At 47.1% G+C, this 22,560-nt stretch overlaps 1 protein-coding gene across 4 annotated transcripts in view; it reads right to left on the bottom strand.

Annotated features, from left to right (window-relative positions):
• ZNF169 (zinc finger protein 169) overlaps positions 1 to 22,560 on the bottom strand; it is a 101,696-nt gene that overhangs the window by 48,580 nt on the left and 30,556 nt on the right. For 2 of the 4 annotated variants that reach the window (XM_017643180.3, XM_017643182.3), the window contains exon 1: positions 2,180 to 2,414. The exons of 1 other annotated variant lie outside the window; for it this stretch is intronic. The gene's annotated coding sequence lies outside the window, so the exon portion shown is untranslated. Of the gene's footprint in view, positions 1 to 2,179; positions 2,415 to 2,446; positions 2,825 to 22,560 lie in introns of those variants that run through there. One more of the 4 variants, XM_073228915.1, reaches the window with a different exon arrangement.

The following is a 22,560-nucleotide window of genomic DNA, read 5'->3' as shown; positions in this document are numbered from 1 at the left end:
GGGAAATGTGGGAGACCAAGGAGGCATACAGTGTGCAAGAGGCGGATCTGACATGAAGGTTTTCCTTAAAGACCTTATTCATACAGAATATGGAAGCATTTACAGGTAAATGACATCTGGGGTTTGCAGCAAAATAGCTGCAGATAAAACTAAAAGGAAGAATGGAAGTGCAGAATGCTGACAATCACCAAAGCTGGGTGAAGAGCACACAGATAGATGCTCTTTGAGGATTCTCACTGCTTTCGCTGGTATCTGTAAAACTTACATAATAAATTTTATGTTTAATAACCCAATCTCCCTCCACATTCCAAGATAAGGTAAGTAGAAAAAACTTAAAAGGGGGTGGTGGTGAGGAATGTGGCCTGAAGACACCGGATGGTCTGGTCCGATTCCTATCTTCTGCTGGTGTCATTAATGTCAGCAACAGAAGTTAACATCAGGGAGTGAGACCAAGGACCAGGATAAAGTGAAAGAGTGTTCTACCTTTATCAGCATTAGATAGAGACACAAACTTGAAAAGCAGAGCCTCTCCCCTTAAATTTTCATTAAAAACTTTAAAGAACAGTTAGTTCCAAGGTAAAAGCTCTACCACACCACTTCCCTCTCTATAAAATGAGAATGCTACTATGCATGCCCAAGACGCTGAGGAAATAGAGGCAGTGAACAGAAGGCACGCGACCACCACCACCTACTGCTCTTAAACAGGATTTCTCACCTGTTTTGCTCATGCTCCAAAGCCCTGAGAAATAGCGGTGGAGGGAATGCACAGGGAGAGAAGCAAGGTGGGTGGGAACTCCCTGTTGGAAAGCCTCTGTAGGAGGGCAGAGGAAGGTGCCCTAGGAGGACCCCTGGGCAGGAATGTGTCCCTTCCAGAGGCAAGGCTCCTTTCTGGGCAAGGACCTGCAGCTCTGAGCCCCTCAGGGGGATATTACACATCACAAGCTGTCAGGGAGGAGCAGAGCAGTGCACCCTCTGTTATGAGCAAAGACCACAGGCACATGAACACAACCAGGATGTGGTGCCTAGCTGGACAGGACTGCCAGCCCCTAGGAGATCCCCACTCTCTAATAAGCACTTCCCCTCGATGTAGGGGGACCACGCCCACTCCAGGACAGGCCTGAGCATGCAGTAGGGGCTCTGGCCTCAGGATTCTCTCCCAGCCTAGAGAGGAGGCTGGAAGCGCCCAAGCCTGCAGCTGGAGTCCCTCCCCTTCGCTAAAGTAAGGTATGAGAACCAGGCAGGGAAGGGAAAGACAACCACAGGGGCAGACACAGGCTGTGGGTTTAAGAGCAAAGCTCTGACCTCATGCTGACACCCTGCAGGACATTAATCCTCCGTGTGCCCAGGGGGCTTAGTAAAAGCACAAATGTGCCAGACCCAAGCTTTTACCCCTTTCCATACTCAGACCAGCTCCAGGAGATTCAGTACTTGCTCAAGGCGACTCAGTGAGAAAGGGGCAGACCCAGATTTGAACTCTTCCTGTGGAGGCCGGGACTCGCAATGCAGGCCTAGCATAGTCCCCTGGGCAGAGCCAAGGCCCAAAGAGATGCACAGTTGGGGTTGCAGATTTGGAGAAGAAAGGCCAGGGCTCTTGTTAAGTGGTGAATCTAAGCGATGAATCCGCGGAATTTTACGGTGACTGGCTTATGTTTGCAATGTTTTCATAATGTAAAGTTAAAATGAATAACTTAAATCTGGATGTCTTGCCCCCACTAATTCAGGAATACAACCAGCAGGCCCCTGGGCTAGGGGAAGGCTTCCTGTCTCGGCACCATTGCACTTGCTCCACTCCACACCACACCCTGACGGCGGGGGCCCAGACCGCAGCTCGGCCCCAGTGCCCCCACCATCAAGGCAAGTCTGAGTTTCTGCCGCTGGCCAGCCTTCCCCAAAAAGCGGCCTCGGGGCCCAGAGGCGCCGCCGCCACGGCGAGTCCCACCCAGCCGCAAGCGCGCCCGGAGGGAGGCGCCTGCTCCGGAAGAGGGTGACCGTGTCCCCAAAACCAAACCCGGCTACGACGCTCCCTCCAGGACGGGATGCTAGGCCCCCGACCCGGGGGATAGCTTGCGACCTGAACCCACCGACGACGGCCCCTCCGAGGCGCCCCGGAAACCAACCCTCTAGGCCCGCGGCCAGAGCGGACCACGCCGCTCGCCCTCGCCCGGCCTTCCACCCCTACCTGGCCTTCTGCTCGAGAAGCCGGCAGCCGGGGGCTGGCTCGCTCACCACGGGCGGGAAGGACGGCCAGCGCGCGGCGAGCGTCCGGCTAGCTCCAGCCAGCGCTACCCACACTGCCCTGAGGGCCGGGACTACACACCCCATGATGCCCCGCGGCAGGTGCTCCATTACCTACGGCGCTGCGGACCCCGACTGCAGTGCCTGCACTGGCGCGGGGCGGGAGACAGCGCCTGCCTTAGCAACCCGGGCTAGGGGATTCTATACCCACCAACGCCCCGCGGGGACCGCCTGGGGTCCTGCGCTCCTCAGCTCCGCTGGAGCCTACGCTCACGTCACTGGATTGCACGCCTTGGGCTCTTGGACAAATTGTGAAAAAAGTAAAACTGACCTTTGGGTACGTGAGAAGGTTCAGGTGAGCAGTAAGATCTGTTAACTTATACGGTCCTTGTAATTTTGGCTTAAGTTATTTATATATATATGTATGTATGTCAGTTCCCTGGATATGTACTTGTCCTCCATCCTGCAGAATCACACCTGTGTTTTTACACTTAAATAACAGCGCATGATTAATGAACTTAAAAAATGCAAAAGTGCTAGAAAAATTAAACGTGCAAGATTTAAAACTACAGTAATTAAAATCATCTTACTAATACAAAAGTCGTTGATAGACGTAACAGAATGGAAAGCTCAAAAACTTGGTCTTTATAAAGAGGCACACTCTTTTCCTACAAATTTGACGAAAATATTTCCAAATTACTTCTGTTGGGGAAGCATTGTATCTTTTCCTCGGGCCTTGTCCCCGCCGCGACAAAGAACTGGAAGGGCAGAGAAACAGTGAAGCAGAGTAACAGTTTTATTTAAAGTTACTTAAAGAGAGAAGTGCAGCAGGCAACCTCAGCAAGGAGAGGCGCCCTGAAAGGTTTGGAGAGAGAAAGGTTAAGATTAAAAAGGTTACACACTTACAAAGAGTGGGCGACCTCAGAGAGAGGAGCGCCCCGAAAGGCCGGGGATTCCCCCTTTTATGGATTCTTTAGGAATGTGACTAAGGGCTGGGGATGCAGACTTGTTAAGTGGCCTTTGAATACTTAGAATTAACACAAGGAGGTTCCTGCTCTGATTTCTCCCTGGGATACCGGAGTCCTGGTCTGGGAGCAGATCACACAGGCTGCCTGCCCACCCCCCAAGGTGGGCTGAGTTATTGTCTGTTTGCTAAAGAGTAAGTTAAGAATCTTACATTTTTAACTTCCTGGGTATTAAAATATAAGTCCTTCCTGACTTTCACTATGTTGTTTACAGCTGAGCCTGCATGTTTAACACAGTAAAGACATGGGCTATGCTGAGGTACCCTCCTTTATCTGGGGAATATTCAAACATTCCAGGCCAGGTTGCTCCTGGCTTTTTAAGCTTTAATTGATTAATTTGGGGTCTTTTTGAAAGGAAAGGAGCGACACATAGCAGCAATTCACCGGAGAGTTCCGCTTTATTAGGGAAAGGTGCTGGGTTATATAGGAGGGGGCATGAATTGATTGAGGTGTCACTTCTACGGGGCTGGTGGCTGTTGGCTAGGTGCTGGGATTGGGAGGGGGGCGAGAGGTGATTGGGCTTCAGGTGGCGCCGGCGGGAACTGAGGACCCCCCCCCCCCCCCCGAAGAGAAGCCGGAAGTCTGCCATCTTACTGGTGGGGACCCTTCATTCCCCCCTTTCTCCTCTATGGGTTTGTGGACGTTGCTTTCTCTCTGGCTGCTTCCTGCTGAACAGGGGCAGAGAAGGGAGTGAGGGCTTGAGGATTGGGAGGAAAGGGCTGATAGGACTCCACGCAGTAAGGACGAGTAGATGTGGACTTCTTCAGGATTGGAAATCAATGAAGGTTCCCTGTAACCATAGGTTGGCTAAGAGGATATGGGTGTCAGGAGCCAGGCGTCTGCGGCTATTGTTTCCAGGAACAGTTTCCAGTGGAGAGAGGGGTCCATCTCAGCGTGTGGTGAGGAGGTCACGTGAGGGTGAGGGATCTTCTGTGGCCAGAAGCTGGTAGTTCCTGAGTAAAAGCTGGTTGAAAGCTAGATTAGAGATTTTTCCGACTTGGGATTTGATGAACTTTATTATACAGGGTAAGAAGAGACAGGCGAGAAGAATGATTATTATGGGGCCTGCAATGGGCCAGAGCCAGGTGAGGAGGGGGTTTGTTAGTATTGACGAGAATGGGTTGGAATTGGAAGCAGAGTGGAGACTGGAGGCAAGGTCGGTGAGTTTGGTAATGTCAGTTTCTACAATGCCAGATTCATTGATGTAATAGCAGCACTCTTCCCAGAGGAAGACGCAGGTGCCGCCCTTCTCGGCTGTAAGCAGATCTAGGGCCCGCCGGTTTTGAAGGGTGACTTTAGCTAGCGAAGTGACCTGTCTTTGGAGAGAGGCTAGAGAATCGGCAGTGGATGTCAGGGCTCCCTCAAGTTTGGCGTTGAGATTTCTAACTGCCTATAGAGAGTGACCCAAGGCTTCTCCCGAAAACCCTGCCCCAATGGCTGAGGTGATCAAAGAGCTACTGACTATGATGGGAAGGAACACAGCTCTTTTTGTGCGCGAGGGCAAGGGAAGTTGGAGCTCAAGGAATTCTGCCATGCTGTAAAGTGTTAACTGTGGGATTAGGGTGACGAGAATGCAGGGTGTATCGGAGTTGAGAGGCAGTGAGTTGAAAAGACTGCTATTACACTAAAAGAAGTGTCCCGGTTGCGTAAAAGTCTTAGAGCCGGAGGTAGGGGTGTAGATAGAGAGGCAGTGAAGTGCGCTGGAGGGGGGTGGAGTTGGGCTTACACAGTGGTAGATGGTGAGATTATCTGCGTATTCTGGTTCCCATAGGGGTATGTCTGCCAGGGGGCAGAGGGGTTGTCTTTCTGCATGGAAGGAGTAGTTGGAAATATTAAGGGGCACGGCGGCCAGCAGTGGGCGCTGTAGTGATGCGCACAAGAAACAATTGGCTGTGTTAAGGGTGTGGTTGAGAAAGATGGTGGTGTCCTGAATGAGCTGTAATGAAGAGTAGGAGAAATGGGAGGAGGGGTGGGGATAAGAAGATGAAGAGGCACTATCAAGAGTTTGGATAATGACTTTTTCGGAATGTCTGCTATCTGATGCAACTTGAAAGATCTGGGAATGAGAGGGAACATACTTTCGAGAGATATGAAGGGTACTGTGGAGGGTCGAGGACCCCCCGTTGTAAACTGAGGCTGTGACTCTGGCAGCCCATCGAGAGTCCCAGGGATCTGGGATTGATAAGGAGAATGAGCCGTTGGGATATTTCATGAAATGGTTGGAGGAGTAATACTGTGGGTACTGGAAGTTACCTATGTAGTGAATTGTGCAAGACTAGTAGGGACATTTCCTGTAGGTATCTGGCCATCGCCTGCAATAGGCTTGTTTTTGGTCATAGAGGAAGCAGAGGTAGGGAGAATAAGGGTAGCTGCTAGTGAACACTTCAGTGGAGGGAGGAAAGTGGAGGTATAAAGGCTCAGAGCAGCTTTTCAGAGGGCAGTCTGGTGTGGCAATGAGGGCAGTAACTTTTGTTTGATGCTGTGTGTAAGTCTGTGTGACTTTGAATCGCCATACAAAGGAGGCTGGGGTGGTGGGGAAGACAATAGGAATGAGGAAAAAAAGCGAGAGAGCAGTAAAGGAGGAAAAAGTCATGATTCGGGTATGGATGGCAAAGGGGGTGAACGGGATTTTGGAGGAAAGAGGACAGTAAGGTCAGGAGTCTGGAGGGAGGGAGAGTCTGTAAACTTTTGTAGGTTAAGAGATCTTTTAGGTGATGTGGGGACAGAATGGTAAGGGACGCTCTGAATGTCAGTTTATGAGCTTCTTTCTGCAAGAGCTGTCTAGCGGCTAATGCTCGTAGGCAGGGGGCCCATCCCTGAACTGTGGGGTCTAATTGCTTGGAGATATAAGCTACTGGGGCAAAGCATATTGGCCTAGGACTCCTAGAGCTTGACTGGACCTCTCATGAATGTATAATAAGAAGGGCTTCGACAAATCAGGAAGATGGAGAGCTGGGGCTTCTACAAGGGCTTGACGGAGCTTAATGTAGGAGTGTCGGGGTGAGGAGGATAATGGTTTTTTAGGGGGGCTCTTGCTGAGGTTGTATAGGGGTCTTGCCAACAGGGTGCAGGGAGAAGTTAGGGATCTACGTTCTAAAATATCTAGCTAGGCTTAGAAAGGGCCTAGAAAGGAAAGGATTTTTGTCTTGGTTTTGGGAATGGGCAGGTCAGAGAGGAGCCATTTTCTGTCTAAGGTAATGGACTTTCTTTGTTGAGATAGAAGGAATCTGAGGTAAGTGATAGGAGGGGAAGAGATTTGAGCTTTGACGGGGGATACTCGGTAACATCTGGAAGCTAGAAGGTTAAGTAGGGAGGCAGTGTCAAGTTGAGACTGTTCCCACGAGAGACTGCAGAGTAGAAGATTGTCTATGTATTATAAGGTGGACTTGGAGTGATCATGATGAAACTGTTTGAGGTCCTGAGCTAGGACCTGTCTAAAAATATGGGGACTATCTCGGAAGCTTTGTGGCAAAACTGACCAAGTGAGTTGTTTAGAATGTCTTGTGTATGGGTCCATCCAGGTGAAGATGAAAAAATCTTGGGAGCAGGGGTCTAGAGGGATAGAAAAATGGGTCTTTGAGATCTAGGACTGAGAAGTGGGATGCTGAGGCTGTATGGATTTGGAACTAAGGGATGGATAGGGACAATGGCTATGTTGATGAGGCGAAGGTCTTGGACAAGGCGGAAAGATCCGTTGGTTTTTTTAACAGCTAATATGGGGGTATTAAATGGGGAGTGAGTGGGTCTGCTTGAATGATGGGTTGGAGGCCTATGAGGGCTGAAGTGGTTTGGGGTTATTGGGCCTGACAGATATACTGAGAGGGGTCACATAATTTGATAGAGGCAGGGGGACATAGGGCCACGGAGGGGCTTGTAATGTCCCAAACTTTGGGATTAACAGGGTGTATGAGGGCAGAACCGGAGCTGTCATTGGGCAGAGGGGGGTCGTCGGCTATGAGGGCCATCAGAAAGGGAGTACTGGGGGCTGTGGGAGTGGATATAGTTATGGAAACGTGGAGGAGGGAAAGGATGTCTCGTCCTAGTAAAGGGATGGGACACTGGGGCATAACCTGGAAGGAGTTATACTCCTTGGGAGAAAGGTATGGGATTGTCTTGGATTCTGCATAAAAGGGTGGGTGGGGGGTTTAATGGGAAAATCTGTTTACCTCCTACTCTGACTATAGGAGTAATGGCTGGCGTGGTAGGGCCCTGGTATTCTCACAAGACTGAGAAGGTGGCTCCTGTATCTAGGAGGAAGGAGATGGGGCGACCGTCTACTGTTAACGTAACCCTGGGCTCCTGTTTGGTGATGGAAATGGTCGGGCGAGAAGCCCCCGGGCCCCATAAATCTTCTGCCAGCCCCACTACGGCGGGCTTAGGATGGGGGTTGTTCGTCCAGCCTCCCCTTCGGGTGGTTGGGCAATCAGACCCCCAGTGGCCCTTTTTGTGGCATCTGGGGCATGGGGTGGTAGGAGATCTGGGGGAGGGGCACACCCTTGACCAATGTCCCTCTTTTCTGCACTTGAAACAAGCTCTTGGGGGGGCTTGTTTGTAGAGGGGCGCCCAGGTTGTGGTTTTATCAGCTGGGCTAACATTTGGAAATTGGCCTCATCAGCCTTTTGTTTACGGCGTTCTTTCTCCTCCTCCCGCTTATGGAAGACTTTAAGGGCCACTCTTAGGATCTCAGTCTGTGGGGTAGCAGGGCCCTGTTCTAACTTTTTGAGTTTAGCTTTAATGTCGGGGTAGCCTTGAGCTAGGAAGTATGTCATAAGGACATGTCTTCCTTCAGGTGTTTCTGGGTCCAGGCTGGTATACTGTAATAGGGCTTGAGTGAGTCTGTCTAAGAACTCGGAGGGGATTTCATCTCTCTTTTGAATTATGTCTTGGAGCTTTTGAAAATTGACTACTTTACAAGCTGCCCTTTTTCAGACCTGCTATTAAGCAGGAGGCAAAAATATCTCGAGAGCGGAGACTCATGGCGGTGTTATAATTTCAGTGTGGGTCTTGTTCGGGGACAGCAGTGGGGCCAGGGGGATAGGTGGGGTCAGTCCTGTGGGTTTCAGTAGCCTGCATTTGGGCGAAGTCCTAAACTCGTCTACGCTCTTCAGGGAGGAGAGTATTGGCAGGAGCATGAAAATGTCATGATGTGTGAGGCTGTAAGACTGGAGGGTCTATTGAAACTCCCTGATGTATGTCATGGGATCAGTGGAAAAGGAACTTAGGCGTTTCTCTAGTTAGGCTAAATCTCTTAAGGAGAAAGGGACGTGAACGCGCATGATGCCTTTGGATCCTGCTACCTCCCGGAGGGGGGGCGATAATTTTGGGAGGCTCTCGGGACTGAGTCTGAGGGGGACTGAAGGGTTCTGGCTCAGTCTGTGGGGGAGTGACGCGGTCTAGCCTTGCCTAGTCGAGCAGGTCCTGAAGTGCATAAGGGGGGCAAAGAAAATAAAGAAAGATAGAATCGGACCCACATGTCGCCAGCTAGCAGCCCAGCTGCTTGCCTCTGCTGCTTTAGTTGGGCTTGAACTCATGACTCTGAGGTTAAGAGTCCCATGCTCTACTGAGCTACAACAGGGCTCCAGTTAATTGCTTATGGAGTGCGTTGTTTTCTATTCCTGCCACATCGGCAAGTGGGGGAAGGGCATAGCTAGAAGCAGGGGCGGTGTTTCTACACATCTTCAAGGTCTCCCTATTTTCAGAGTGAGGAGTCTTGGCAAGATATGTTTTTGTGGACAGATAACTTCTAGGGACTGCACCAGTTGTTCTCTAGCTTGTGCTTTCCCATGCTGCGTTCAGACATGGGGGGAGGTGCTTTCCCATTCTCTCTACAAACATGTGAGAAGACAAAGGCGGTCCCTAACAGGGGAGAAACAGGTGATGAGGGCAAAGATGGAGGAGGCTCCTGGGACCTAGTTAAAGGGGGGCTGAAAGGCTCAGGCTTAATCTGCAGGGAATGAAGGTGGAGGAGGTGAGATGGGGGGAGGAGATGGTTGGGGAGGAAGGGAGAAGGGCTGTTGTAGGAGAAGAAGGGGAAGGGAGTGAATGGGAGGCTTCTGCGGGGCGGTGGCTTGCAGGCTAGGAGAACTTGGGAGGGGGCGGGGAGAGGAGGAGGCGGAAAACTTCGATATAGGGAATCTCCTTCCATTTTTTCAGGCGCTGGCAGTAGTTAAAATGATTGCGAGTGACGTTAGGATCAAGAGTTCCCCCTGCAGGCCATTGGTTTTTATTGTCTAGGGGGTATGTCGGCCAATCTTGGGAGTAATATTTACGGAGAAGTTTTGGTTTTATATCAGGCATCAGGGAGAGGGTAGCCAGATGCTTAAGCAGGCATTCAAGAGGTGAACTTTCAGGGAGGGATGAGGAGGCTCCCATGGTAAAGGACAGAGAAGGAGACAAACAGGGGAAGACGAACGGAGATCCTCGGACTGGAAGCAGACCACAAGGAGACAAAGGGCGTCCCCGATGATCCTTGGTGGTCTGCGGAAACTCGTATACGAGTCGGAATTTCTTGGGAAGTGTGGGTCGTCACCCAGACTTCCCTAAGAAGGCAGAGTGCCGGAGTCACGAGGTACCTAGCGCTAGGCGTTTTTTTTCGGCGGATGGAGCAGAAGGAGGAGGGGGGGAAAAGGGAGCGTTCTCATCCACAAAGGAGTCACCTCGTTTATGGCTGTTGGAGGGGGGTGCCTGAGAGTCGGCCGCAGCCGTGAAGGCCTAAGGCGGGGATTTATGACTGTCGGAGGACGGGCCTGAGCGTCGGCTGCAGCTGTAAAGTCTTGAGGCGGGGATTTATGGCTGTTTGGGGAGGGGCCTGAGGGTCCTCCGCAGCCGTAAAGGCCTGAGGCGGGGAGTGTTCCCTCCTCATCCCCAAGCGTCAGGGCCTTGCCGGATGATCACGGTCAATGGCACTGCGATAGCTCGGGGAAGAGTGGCCCACTCCGGGGGGAAAACTTACCTAAAGGCCAGAGAGGAGTGGTGAGTGTGATGAGCCAGCGCCGGAAAAAGGACGAGGGCAAGCTGCTGCTGGTGTCGGGGGAAGACGGGGCCCAGTTGGGGTGTCCCGTCTCCCGGGTTTTGGCACCAATGAAAGGAAAGGAGCGACACATAGCAGCAATTCACCGGAGAGTTCCGCTTTATTAGGGAAAGGTGCTGGGTTATATAGGAGGGGGCATGAATTGATTGAGGTGTCACTTCTACGGGGCTGGTGGCTGTTGGCTAGGTGCTGGGATTGGGAGGGGGGCGAGAGGTGATTGGGCTTCAGGTGGCGCCGGCGGGAACTGAGGACCCCGAAGAGAAGCCGGAAGTTTGCCATCTTACTGGTGGGGACCCTTCACTTTTTAGTGGACTTTCTGGCCTTTTTCTCTTTCCACTCCACTCGTATCTATTTTCCTGCCTAACACTTCCTATTTACTTCCTCTCAAAATGAAGTAACAGGAACCAGATTCAGTGTCCTGCGTTTAACAACTTTGAAAAGGACAAAATATATTAAACAACAGGTTTGAACATTGTACATATGACAATGAAGAGCCGTGAACCTTGAGATGTAGGTAAGGATCAAGGTAAGCCCATGAAATTTCTGGATGGAGAGAAAATTCACATCACAGGATAGAGAAGGGAAACCCAAAAGGAGGGTTCTCCTCCTCACTGTCGGTTGGGTCCTGGCCAATACCACACCTGTGACATCCCTGGGAAGAAACCACTGGCATAGATTAGAGGAAAATACTGTGAGCTCACGTAGGGCCAGAAACAGTGCCTGTTCCCACCAGAGTGGAAATCTTCATAATTCATACGGCATTCCCTGTAGTACTCAAAAGGGTTTTGCCTCAATGCTTGATTGAGGTAATTTTTATATTAAACTTTTGGGAGTGTCAAAGATGTTACAGAAATCTTAAAAGTTGCTGTCATTTTTGCATGAATTATGTATGCAGAACTTCACATATTCTTATACAAACAAAATTTTAAAGAAGCCTAAATTCAAGGTCTCCCATAAAATGAGCTGTAAATTTAAATTGAGCCACTTATAAGAGCATTTGCATATTTTTCAACACCATAAAGAATCTTGATTTTTTTTTCATGTTGCTTTATTTTTATTTTGGTATTGAGACAGGGGCCATGGATGCAGTCAGAGTAGGGTGAGGGTCTCTGGAGGGGGCAGGGCGGGATATTTGCAATCAGAGCAATGTAACTACATGCAAGGAAACCCCCCCCTGCTAAAACTCTGTTTAACATTGAGCTCTAGAATCATTCTTCAGTGAAATCAGTTAATGTTCCCCAGATAAAGAAGAGTAGCACACGTTTTATTATGCTAAACTTTTGTAACCATGTGGAAGATTCACTTTAGCATACTAAAAGGCCCAGGCCTATGTGCTGTCTTTCCTCCTTCGGATCTGATGAGGTGATTCTGCAAACTGAGCAACTAAATTAGCATGCAGACCCAGCTGTAAACAGCATAGTAAAGGGCAGGAAGAATTCCATCTTGAAGATAAGATTGTATTTTAACACCCAGGAAGCTCAAGAGGCAAGATTCTTTAGCAAGTAGACCATACCTCAGCCCACCTTGGGGGCTGGGCAGGCAGCCTTTTGATATGCCCCCCAGACCAAGATGCTGGTATCTCAGGGAGAAATTATCAGAGGAAGTTACTTGTGTTAAGTTAATTCTAAATGGGACCACTTAACAAGTCCACACCCCTAAGTTTTTTCATGTTCTCGAAAAATCCTCAGCTGCCTATAAAACCCCCTAGACAACACACCACTACAGACTCTCTTGTCCCCTCCTGGCGTTAGCCGGGAGCTCTATTCTCTCACTTTATTTCTAAATAAAAGCCTGTACCGTGCTCTCCTACCTTGACTGTTTGTGAAGCTCATTCTTCGGCTCTGCAAACAAGAACCCCGGCATCATCTTTGGGGGCTCGTCCGGGATAACTTCAGAGGTGAGTATCAGCATCCAAGCCTGCCTTTTCTTTTGCTGTCCTTATAGAAGGAAGCCGTCTGTGGCACACAAAATCGGGCACTTGTCAGGAACTTAAATGTGACTAGCCTGGCTGCCGATCTCAAAGTCTCAAGCGACAGGTTCCCCTGTATCTCCCTCAGTGGATCCCCCGTCTCCCTTGGGAGCTGGGAATGTCAGCTGAGTGGAGGCCAGGATTCCCTTTCAGAGGCATCTCCTCGGATGCGAGGGACTGAGGAAAGCCGTGGGCAACTGCAAGAGTCTAGGCTGAGGATGCACCTCAGCGGCTTCTCAAAGGCCTGTGTGTCTGGAATCAGACCCTGACAGCCCAACTGGGTATCCGTGAGGAGCGTCTGTCTGTCTCTGTCTCTGACTTCCAGCCAGCTTCTTCAGGCTGCCCTGGACTCAGTGAGGCAGGGGGCGTTCCTAACTCTTCCAACTTCATCAGTCTCATGGAACCTGATGCTCACCACCGCAAGGGAGGAGATCCACGCTCTGCTCTTATTCCTAACTAAATGCTGTACTTTTTATCTCATAAAAATGTGTCTGGGCACCCGTTAGCCACGTAAAAGATGATTACCGTCAGCTACCAGTCTTAAGTCTCGGGTGAAAGGTTTCCCGGTGTCTGCCGCTCCTTGATCCCCCGCCTCCAGACGGACGGGAATACCGGGGAGTGGCTGAGCTGATTTCCTACTTTCCTATCCTAATCTGCGGACTCCAAGGGCAGACCGGACTAGTAGACAGTGGTCCTTGGATCTCGGCTCCAGCCGATTGATCCGACGGCGCTGAGTGAACCTCCGGCTAGGCTGCTGCCTATGTGAGAGTCACAGATGACCCCTGACCTCTTGTCTCAGTGATCAGATTTGTTATAGTGGGCAAACGGCTAGATCATTTCCAGGCAGTGGCAGAAACTGGTGTTTGAGAGTATAGACCCCCCCCCCCCATAAATGTCCATGGCAGCCCCTGAATTTTATTTCTGGCCTTAGCAAAAAGATCCCTTGTTCCCCATTCAAAGCCCCTTAAGCCTGTGCCACTTTCTCCTGTGTAATGTAAATGGCTCTATTCTGTTGATCTCCTTTCCTTAGAGGCAGTTGTCCTGGGGCTAGGCATTTCCTTTTCTGCAGCCCCGGGGAAGCAAAACAGGTTTGTGACTTAGATCAGGGCTCTGGCAGCAAGAAGTCACACAGTCCTGCACTTATCAGACAGGCAGGGAGCACTCAAGGAAAGCTTGTGCAGAGAAAACTAGGGCAACTCCCAAAAGCACAAAGTAAGTAGGAGCACACTGGTAAGTTCCCACTAAATCCAGAGCTCTGAGGCAACTCTTGCTTAGTGGGAAGGCAAGAGGGGAATCAAGGCAAGGTGCAGGCCACGCTGGTAAGGAGTGGTTAAATCCAGTAGGCCTGGCAGAGGAGGTGATTGATCACTGTCACCCAGGCTCCAAGGCGAGGGGACGCCCTCACAGAGGAAAAGCCAACCAGGTGTTGCACACTGGTCTTTCTCTCTTCCGGACAGGAGCTTCCTCTTCAAGGTTAAGGCCAGACACGTCTCTGGCATGCATTCTGAAGAACTGGGAGAAATTTGATCCCCAGACCCTGAAAGAAAAAGTGTCTTATCTTCTGCACACAAGCCTGGCCTCAATACAGACTCTCTGATGGGGAGGCTTGGCCCCTGAGAGAAGTATACTATATAATAGTTACGCAGCTAGATTTATTTTGCCACAAAGAAGGAAAATGGTCAGAAGTCCCATATGTACAAGCTTTCTTTGCCCTTAGAGAAAGTAAAAGACCATGCAAAGAAAGTGGATTAATTCCAGACCCTACTCCAAGCCCTAATTGTCCCCCATTGGCTCTGCCATGTCCACCTTTTCCAGATCTAAGCCCACATGCTGAGAATCCTAAAAGTCAGACCACAAGAGAACTACCACCCCAGGCATCATTGGCCCAATCACCCCACCAGACTTCCTCGGGAGTGAAGAAAAGACAGTTATACCCATCTTTATTGCCCCTACAGGAAGTAGCCAATGGAGAGTGGGGATGGGCTCCAGTCCACGTCCCCTTCTCCCTCCAAGACCTGAGGCAAATTAAACAAGATATGGGTAAATTTTCAGATGATCCAGACAAATACATAGAAGCCTTCCAAGGGCTTATTTTAACTTTTAAGCTGGCCTGGAAAGATGTTATGCTTATATTAAACCAAACCCTTACCGGAGGAGAGAAAGAAAAAGTATTCAGAGGAGCCTTAGAGTCTGGAGATGAATGGTATACTATAAATGCGAGTGGCAAATCTCCAGAGGAACTAACACGAGTCCCCACTGGCTGTCAGGCAGTGCCATTCACTGACCCAGAGTGGGGCCAAGATACAGACCATGCTGATAACTGGTACAGGAACCACTTTATAACTTGTATTTCAGAAGGGCTCAAAAGAGCATGAGTAAAACCTATAAATTACTCTAAATTATCAGCAGTGATGCAGGAAAAAAAAGCAAGCCCCTCGGCCTTTCTGAGCATCTCAGGGAGGCACTAGTGAAGCACACTTATATGTCCCCAGAGTCCCCAGAGGGCCAAGTCATTCTCAAAGATAAATTCATCACCCAATCAGCCCCAGATATCAGGAGGAAGTTACAAATATTGGCATATGGCCCAGAACAAAGTCTGGAGAGCCTCCTGAAGGTCGCCACCTCAGTTTTCTATAATAGAGACAAGGAGGAAAAGAGGGACCGGGACAGGAGAGACAACCGAAAGGCAGAGGCATTAGCGATAGCCTTGCAGAGAATCAACTTTGGGCCTCCAGGGTTGGAGAAAGGGAGACCAGCCCCAGGGACCGGGCCCCGGGCGGCTTGTTTCATCTGTGGCAGAGTGGGGCATTTTAAGCAAGAGTGCCCTATGAGTAAGCACTCCAAGCCGCCCATGCCCTGCCCACTCTGTCAAGGAGACCACTGGAAGCGAGACTGCCCTCAGAGGTGTAGGAAACTGGGGTCGGACTTGCAACAAGGTGGTCAGGACTGAAGGGGCCTGGGGCTACCCATGGTGACTCCTGTCACCATCATAACCCCACAGGAGCCCCTGGTGATTCTCTCTGTAGGAGGCCACACCATCAATTTCCTGCTCGATACAGGAGCCGCCTATTCGGTCCTCCTCCATAATCCTGGCCCTCCCACCTCCCAGTCAACTACTGTTAGAGGCGTATCTGGGAAGCCCAGGACCAAATATTTTACTCAGCTTTTAAGTTGTGATTGGGACTCAGTGCTATTTTCACATGCCTTCCTAGTGGTGCCAGAAAGTCCGATGCCACTTCTAGGCCGTGATATACTTTCTAAAATACAAGCCTCTTTACATACGAATGTAGAAAGGGATAAGCGATGTCTTCCCCTAGTGGAAGTAGACATTAATCCTGAAGTCTGGGCAACTAATGTGATCACTGGAAAGGCAAAGTCAGCCCAACCAGTGCAAGTCCATCTTAAAGACCCTAATTACTTCCCTCATAAAAGGCAGTATCCCTTAAAACCAGAAACTTGTGAAGGTTTAAAGCCAATTATTAATAACTTAATGTCTCAAGGCCTCTTAATAACCTGCAACAGCCCTTGCAGTACTCCCATATTAGGAGTACAAAAGCCAGATGGAAGCTGGCGCCTTGTACAAGACCTGCGAGCCATTAATGAAGCAGTTGTGCCCCTACATCCAGTAGTACCCAATCCCTATACCCTGTTATCCAAGATTCCTGAGAAAGCAGCATGGTTTACTGCGCTAGGTGCTTTCTTTTGTATCCCGCTTGCACCTGAGTCCCAATTTCTCTTTGCTTTTGAAGATCCTGTAAATCCCTCAGCTCAATTAACGTGGACAGTCTTGCCCCAAGGATTTAGAGATAGCCCACATCTATTTGGGCAAGTCTTAACTGAAGACCTAGCTTCCTTTAATATAGGGGAAGCAGAAATTATCCAATATGTGGATGATATACTGCTCTGTGACACCACTGAGGCAGAGTGTCAAGAAAGTACTCAGAAATTACTGAGCTTTCTAGCTGACTGTGGCTATAAAGTTTCCCAACAGCACAAATCTGTCAGCAGCAAGTAAAATATTTAGGTCTCAACCTCTCTCAGGGAACCAGAGCTTTGGGAGAAGAAAGAATACGACCCATTCTCTGCCACCCATTACCCTCTACTATCAGGCAACTGAGGGGATTTTTGGGCATCACTGGGTATTGTAGAATTTGGGTCTCCAGATATGGAGAGCTAGCCAAACCCCTCTACCAACTCCTTAAAGAAGCCCAAAAAGAAGGTACCATAAAACTCCAGTGGGAGCCTGATGCTATTAAAGCTTATGAGGCTTTGAAAAAAGCCCTGCTCCAGGCCCCCACCTTAAGCCTACCCACTGGAAACCAGTTTAACCTATTTGTTACTGAGAGATCAGGAGTGGCACTGGGAGTACTGAGGAGAAATGCAGCAGCCTGTAGCCTATCTAAGCAAGGAACTAGACCCAGTAGCTAAGGGCTGGCCACACTGTCTGAGATCTGTGGCAGCAGTAGCCCTGCTAGTACCTGAAGCCACAAAGCTGACCCTGGGAAAAGATTAAATAGTGCATGCACCCCATAACATCACCAGCTTATTAAACACCCAGGGAGATCTGTGGCTGTCAGACAGCAGGCTACTAAAATATCAGTCACTCCTCCTTGAGGGCCCTGTCACCCAGCTGCAGACATGCTGCATCCTAAACCCAGCCACTTTTCTACCTGAATCCATGAGCGAAGGACCTGAACATAACTGCCAATAGGTCCTTGCCCTAAATTATTCTGCTAGAGAAGACCTACACGACACCCCCTTAGAGAACCCAGAGCTTGTCCTCTTCACAGACGGCAGCTCCTTTATTGAGCAAGGCCAGTGGAAAGCAGGCTATGCAGTTGTCACTCTGTGGGATACTATCGAGTGCCAACCACTTCCACCGGGCACAAGTGCCCAGCTGGGAGAATTAATAGCCCTCACTAGGGCCCTTGAAATAGGGAAAGGAAAGAGAGTCAATATATATACTGATTCTAAGTATGCCTACCTAGTGCTGCATGCCCATGCAGCCATATGGAAAGAAAGAGACTTTTTAACTTCTGAAGGTTCGCCTATCAAATACCATAGTGAAATTAACCAGCTAATTCAAGCTGTGCATGAGCCTAAAGAAATAGCAGTTATTCACTGCAGAGGCCACCAGAAAGGAATAGATGAAATAAAAGAAGGGAACAGGCAAGCTGATACAAAAGCCAAAGAGGCAGCTCGAGAAACTTATATGGCACCTATCCAAGCCTATCTCCTATGAACAGGTGTGCCAGCTGATATTATCCCCAGCTATAGTAAAAAAGAGCTGCAAGATGGCCTCTCCAAAGGTAGTTCTCTCCTTCCCTCTGGTTGGCTTCAGACGGAAGATGAGAAAATTTATTTACCTCAGAGTACAGAATGGAAAGTTCTTAAAACTTTACACCAGACTTTCTATTTAGGTATAGAAAATACCTATCAGATGGCCAAAAGTATTTTTGCAGGCACTAGTCTATTAAAGACCATAGAGCAAATCACTAAAGCCTGTGAGATTTGTCAAAGAAATAACCCATTAAATAAAAAAACTGCTCCTCCTGGTTTACAGCAAACAGGCAGATACCCAGGAGAAGAATGGCAAATAGGTTTCACACATATGCCAAAGGCAAAAGGACTCCAGTATCTCCTTGTGTGGATAGATACATTCACAGGATGGGTCGAGGCCATCCCCTGTAAAACTGAATAAGCAAAAGAAGTAGTAAAGATACTCTTACATGAAATTATTCCCCGATTACAAGGATTATAAAGTGACAATGGCCCAGCATTTAAAGCAGCCATCACTCAAGGAGTGTCCCAAGCCCTTGGTATTCAGTATAATTTACACTGTGCCTGGAGGCCACAATCCTCAGGCAAAGTAGAAAAGACTAATGACATCATAAAACAACATTTAAGAAAACTGTCACAAGAAACTCACTTGCCCTGGCCTGACCTACTACCATTAGCCATAATAAGAATAAGAAGCACTCCCAAAATTTCGGGGTTAAGCCCCTTTGAAATGCTCTATGGAAGACCTTTCTTAAAGAATAATTTAATAATGGACAGAGAAGTCACAGAAATAATCCAGTATGTGACACACCTTGTTAAATTCCAGGTAATCCTTCAAAATCTCACTCAAGGACAAAATAGAACCCCTGGGGTACCCCTTTTTGAACCAGGAGAACAAGTCCTAATTAAGTCAATTCCTTCTAATTCTCCAACTCTTAATCCAGTCTGGGAAGGGCCCCACATCGTTATACTCTCTCCTCCTATTGCTGTCAGTCACAGGTATCGAAGCCTGGATTCACCACTCCAGAGTAAAGGCCTGGAAAAACTCTTCCCAAGACCTCCCAAACAACACAGATAAAAAAGAACCCATTGCACAGAGCACTAAAGCTCAAGAACCTGAATATGCCTGTAAATCTTTAGAAGACTTGAAACTACTATTCAAAAAGAAAAAACCCCAACCCCCAACTAAAGATGCCTAAGATGAGTACCACATAACCTCTCAATACTACATAGTTTTTCTGTACTCATAAATACAGCTATATTATTATTCTATTTGCTACTCTCTAATATTCCTTTCATAATAAATCTAACTCCTTCTAACTTGAGCTGAAAATTTAGCTAAAGTAAATAAAAGTTCATCCTGTTAGATATGCAGATTACTTCCTGTTTCTAATACCTCAAGAATTCCTTAGTGGTATCTCCTCTTCAGAGACATAATTAATTACAATTTCAAATTCTTAAAAATGATGCATACACTGCCCAGAAAGTATTAAATGTTGAAATAACTAATTGGAATATAAAATTCTGACCCATTAAGAATACCTTAAAAGACAAAAAACCTTAATAATACTATCTAAAGAATAGCATTAAACATCTTAACAGCAGCACAGAGACCTGTGCCATCATCAAAATTGAGTGTTGTGTGTATATTCCAAATTATTCACAAAATGTCTCTAATTTGCTCCTAGACCTCCGAAAGCAAGACCAAGCTATGTCAAACCCAGAAGTCTCATAGACTACTATAATATGAGGCTGGGTTTCTAAATCCTTTTGGTGGAAATCTATTCTACTTATTGAGCTCATCATTCTCCTTATGTTAATATTTGACTGCTATTTACTTAATCCAATAACAATTTATTCTATCTTGTCTAGAAGCCATAAAACTACAGATGGTGATGACAATAGAACCCAAGATAAAAACTCCCTTCTGAGGCCTTCCCGACCAACCACTGATGGAGACCTTGCTGCACCCCTTACTGCACCCCCTCTCAGCATGAAGCAGCCAGAGCCGTCATTGCCCCCTTTCCCTAGCAGCAGCTAGGGTCTCTATCTGTAGAGGGGGGAATGAGACAGGGACCATGGAATGTAGCAGAGTAGGGTGAGGGCCTCTGGAGATGGAGCTAGAGGGAATTAAGCTCAGTGAAATAAGCCAGGCTGAAAAAGACAAGTACTAAATGATTTCACTCATCTGTGAAGCATTAAAACAAAGCAAAAACTGAAGGAACAAAACAGCAGCAGACTCACAGAACTCAAGAATGGACTAATAGTTACCAAAGGGAAAGGGACTAGGGAGGGTGTGTGGGGAAGGAGAAGGGAAATAAGGGGCATTACGATTAGCACACATAACGCTGGGGGAGGGGGGACACAGGGAAGGCTGTATAGCACAGAGAAGACAAGTAGTGACTCTATAGCATCTTACTACGCTGATGGACAGTGACTGTAATGGGATATGTGGTGGGGACTTGAGAATGAAGGTAATCTAGTAACCAGTGTTGCTCATGTGATTTTATATTAATGATACTGATGCCAGGGTTCTTGTTTGCAGAGCCGAAGAATGAGCTTCACAGTCAGGGTAGGAGAGCAAGGTACAGGCTTTTATTTAGAAATAAAGTGAGAGAATAGAGCTGCTGGCTCACGCCAGGAGGGGACAAGAGAATCCATAGTGGTGTGTTGTCTAGGGGGTTTTATACGCAACTGAGGATTTTTCGAGAACATGAAAAAACTTAGGGGTGTGGTCCCTGAATATTTAGAATTAACTTAACACAAGTAACTTCCTCTGATAATTTCTCCCTGAGATACCAGCATCTTGGTCTGGGGGCATATCAAAAGGCTGCCTGCCCAGCCCCCAAGGTGGGCTGAGGTATTGTCTACTTGCTAAAGAATCTTGCCTCTTGAGCTCTTTCTTTCCTGAAATTACTTTGGCTATTCAGGGACTTCTGTGGTTCCATTTTTATGATCTTAGGATTTTACTAGAATTGTTTTTTCTATTTATGTAAAAAAAATGCCATTGGGGTTTTTATAGATTGCATTGAATCTAGTAGGGACACTTTAACAATTCTTTCAATCCATGAATACAGGATGTCTTTGTATTTATTTGTGTCTTCAATTTCTTTCATCAGTGTCTTAGTTTTCAATGTATAGGTCTTTTACCTACTTGGTTCCTAAGTAGTATTTTCTTTTTGATGCTATCATAAGTAGGATTGTTTTCTAATTTCTCTTCCAAATAGTTTGTTGTTAATGTACAGGAATTGAACTTATTTTTAAATGTTCATTTTGCATCCTAAAATTTCAATGATTTCATTTATTCTAAGTTTGTTGGGGTAGTGTTGTTTTCTATATATAAGATCATGTCATCTGCTGAGACAATTTTAGCTCTTCCTTTCTGATTTGGATGCTTTTTTCTTGCCTAATTGTTATGGCTAGGATTTCCAGTACTATGTTGCACAGAAGTGGTGACAGTGGGCACCCTGTTTTTCCTAATTTTAGAGGAAAAATTTTCAACTGTATGTGTAATATTTATGTTGAATATGATGTTAGCTCTGGGCTTTCATATATGGCTTTTACTCTCTCAAAGTGAATTCCTTCTATACCTAATTTGTTGAGTTTTTAACATGAAAGCATGTTGAATTTCATCAAATGCTTTTCTGCACTGATTGAAATGATCACATAAATTTTTAGAAGGTTTTTTCTAAGAGTAGTTTTAGGCTCATAGCAAAATTAAGGAAGGTAGAGAGACTTCCAATATATCTCCTGCCTCTACACATGCTTTGCCTCCCCCAATATCAACATACACCACCAGAATTAATTTGTTATCAACCTTTACTGACACTGCATAATTACCCAATGTCCACAGTTTACATTATGGTTCACTTCTGGTGTTGTACATTCCATGGGTTTGAACAATATATAGTGATATACACCCATTATTATACCATACAGAGTACTTTCACTGCCCCCAAAATCCTCTGTGCTCCACCAATTTCATTCCCCATCCCTATCAGCCATTCATCTGTTTACTGTCTCTGTAGTTTTGGCTTTTCCAGAATATCATATAGTTGGAATCATACAGTATGTAGCCTTTTAATATTGGCTACTTTTACTAAGTAATGTGTATTTAAATTATTCCATGTCTTTTCATAGCTTCACACCTCATTTTTTTTAAACACTGAATAATAATAGTCCATCCTCTGGATGTACCAGTTTATCCAGTCACCTACTAAAGGATGTCTTGGTTGCTCCCAAGTTTTGGCTATTTTGAATAATCCTGCTGTAAAAATCCACATGCAGGTTTTTGTGTGGACATGTTTTCCACCCCTTTGAGTAACACCAAGGAGCATGATGGCTGGATTGTATGGTAGAGTGTTTAATTTTCTAAGATACTACCAAACTGTACTATTTTACCTTCCCACCAGCAATGAATAAGAGTTCCTATTGTTCCACATCCTCACGAGCATTTGATGTTTTTAGTATTCTGATTTTGGCCACACTAGTTGGGTACGTAGTGGTATCTCATTATTTTAATTTGTATCTCTATGATGACATATGATGTGGAGCATCTTTTCATATGCTTGTCATTTGTGTATCTTCTTTGGTGAGGTGTCTGCTAGGTCTGTGGTCCATTCCTAAATTAGGTTGTTTTCATATTGTTCAGTTTTAAGAGTTCTTTGTATATTTGGTTAACAGTCTTTTATCATAGGTATCTTTTGCAAATATTTTCTCCTGGTCTGTAGCTTGTCCTCTCATTCTCTTGACATTGTCTTTTGCAGGGAAGAAGTTTCTAATTTAAATGAAGTCCAACTTCTTTCTTTCATGCCTATTGTAAATTCATCCTCTTCTCCTTCAGTTCTATCTGCTTTTACCTCAGTTTAATGCTGTTATTAGGTTTATGCGCACTAAGGATTCGTATATCTTGAGAACTGACCCCTTTATCATTATGTAATAGTCTTCTTTATCCCTGATAACCCCCTTTGCTTTAAAGTTTGTTCTATCTGAAATTAATATAGCTACTCCTCCTGCTTCTT

Source organism: Manis javanica, chromosome 2 (genome assembly GCF_040802235.1).
Source record: "Manis javanica isolate MJ-LG chromosome 2, MJ_LKY, whole genome shotgun sequence".
In the NCBI taxonomy this organism is placed as follows: Eukaryota; Metazoa; Chordata; class Mammalia; order Pholidota; family Manidae; genus Manis; species Manis javanica.
This window is presented reverse-complemented; position numbering and strand designations above follow the sequence as displayed.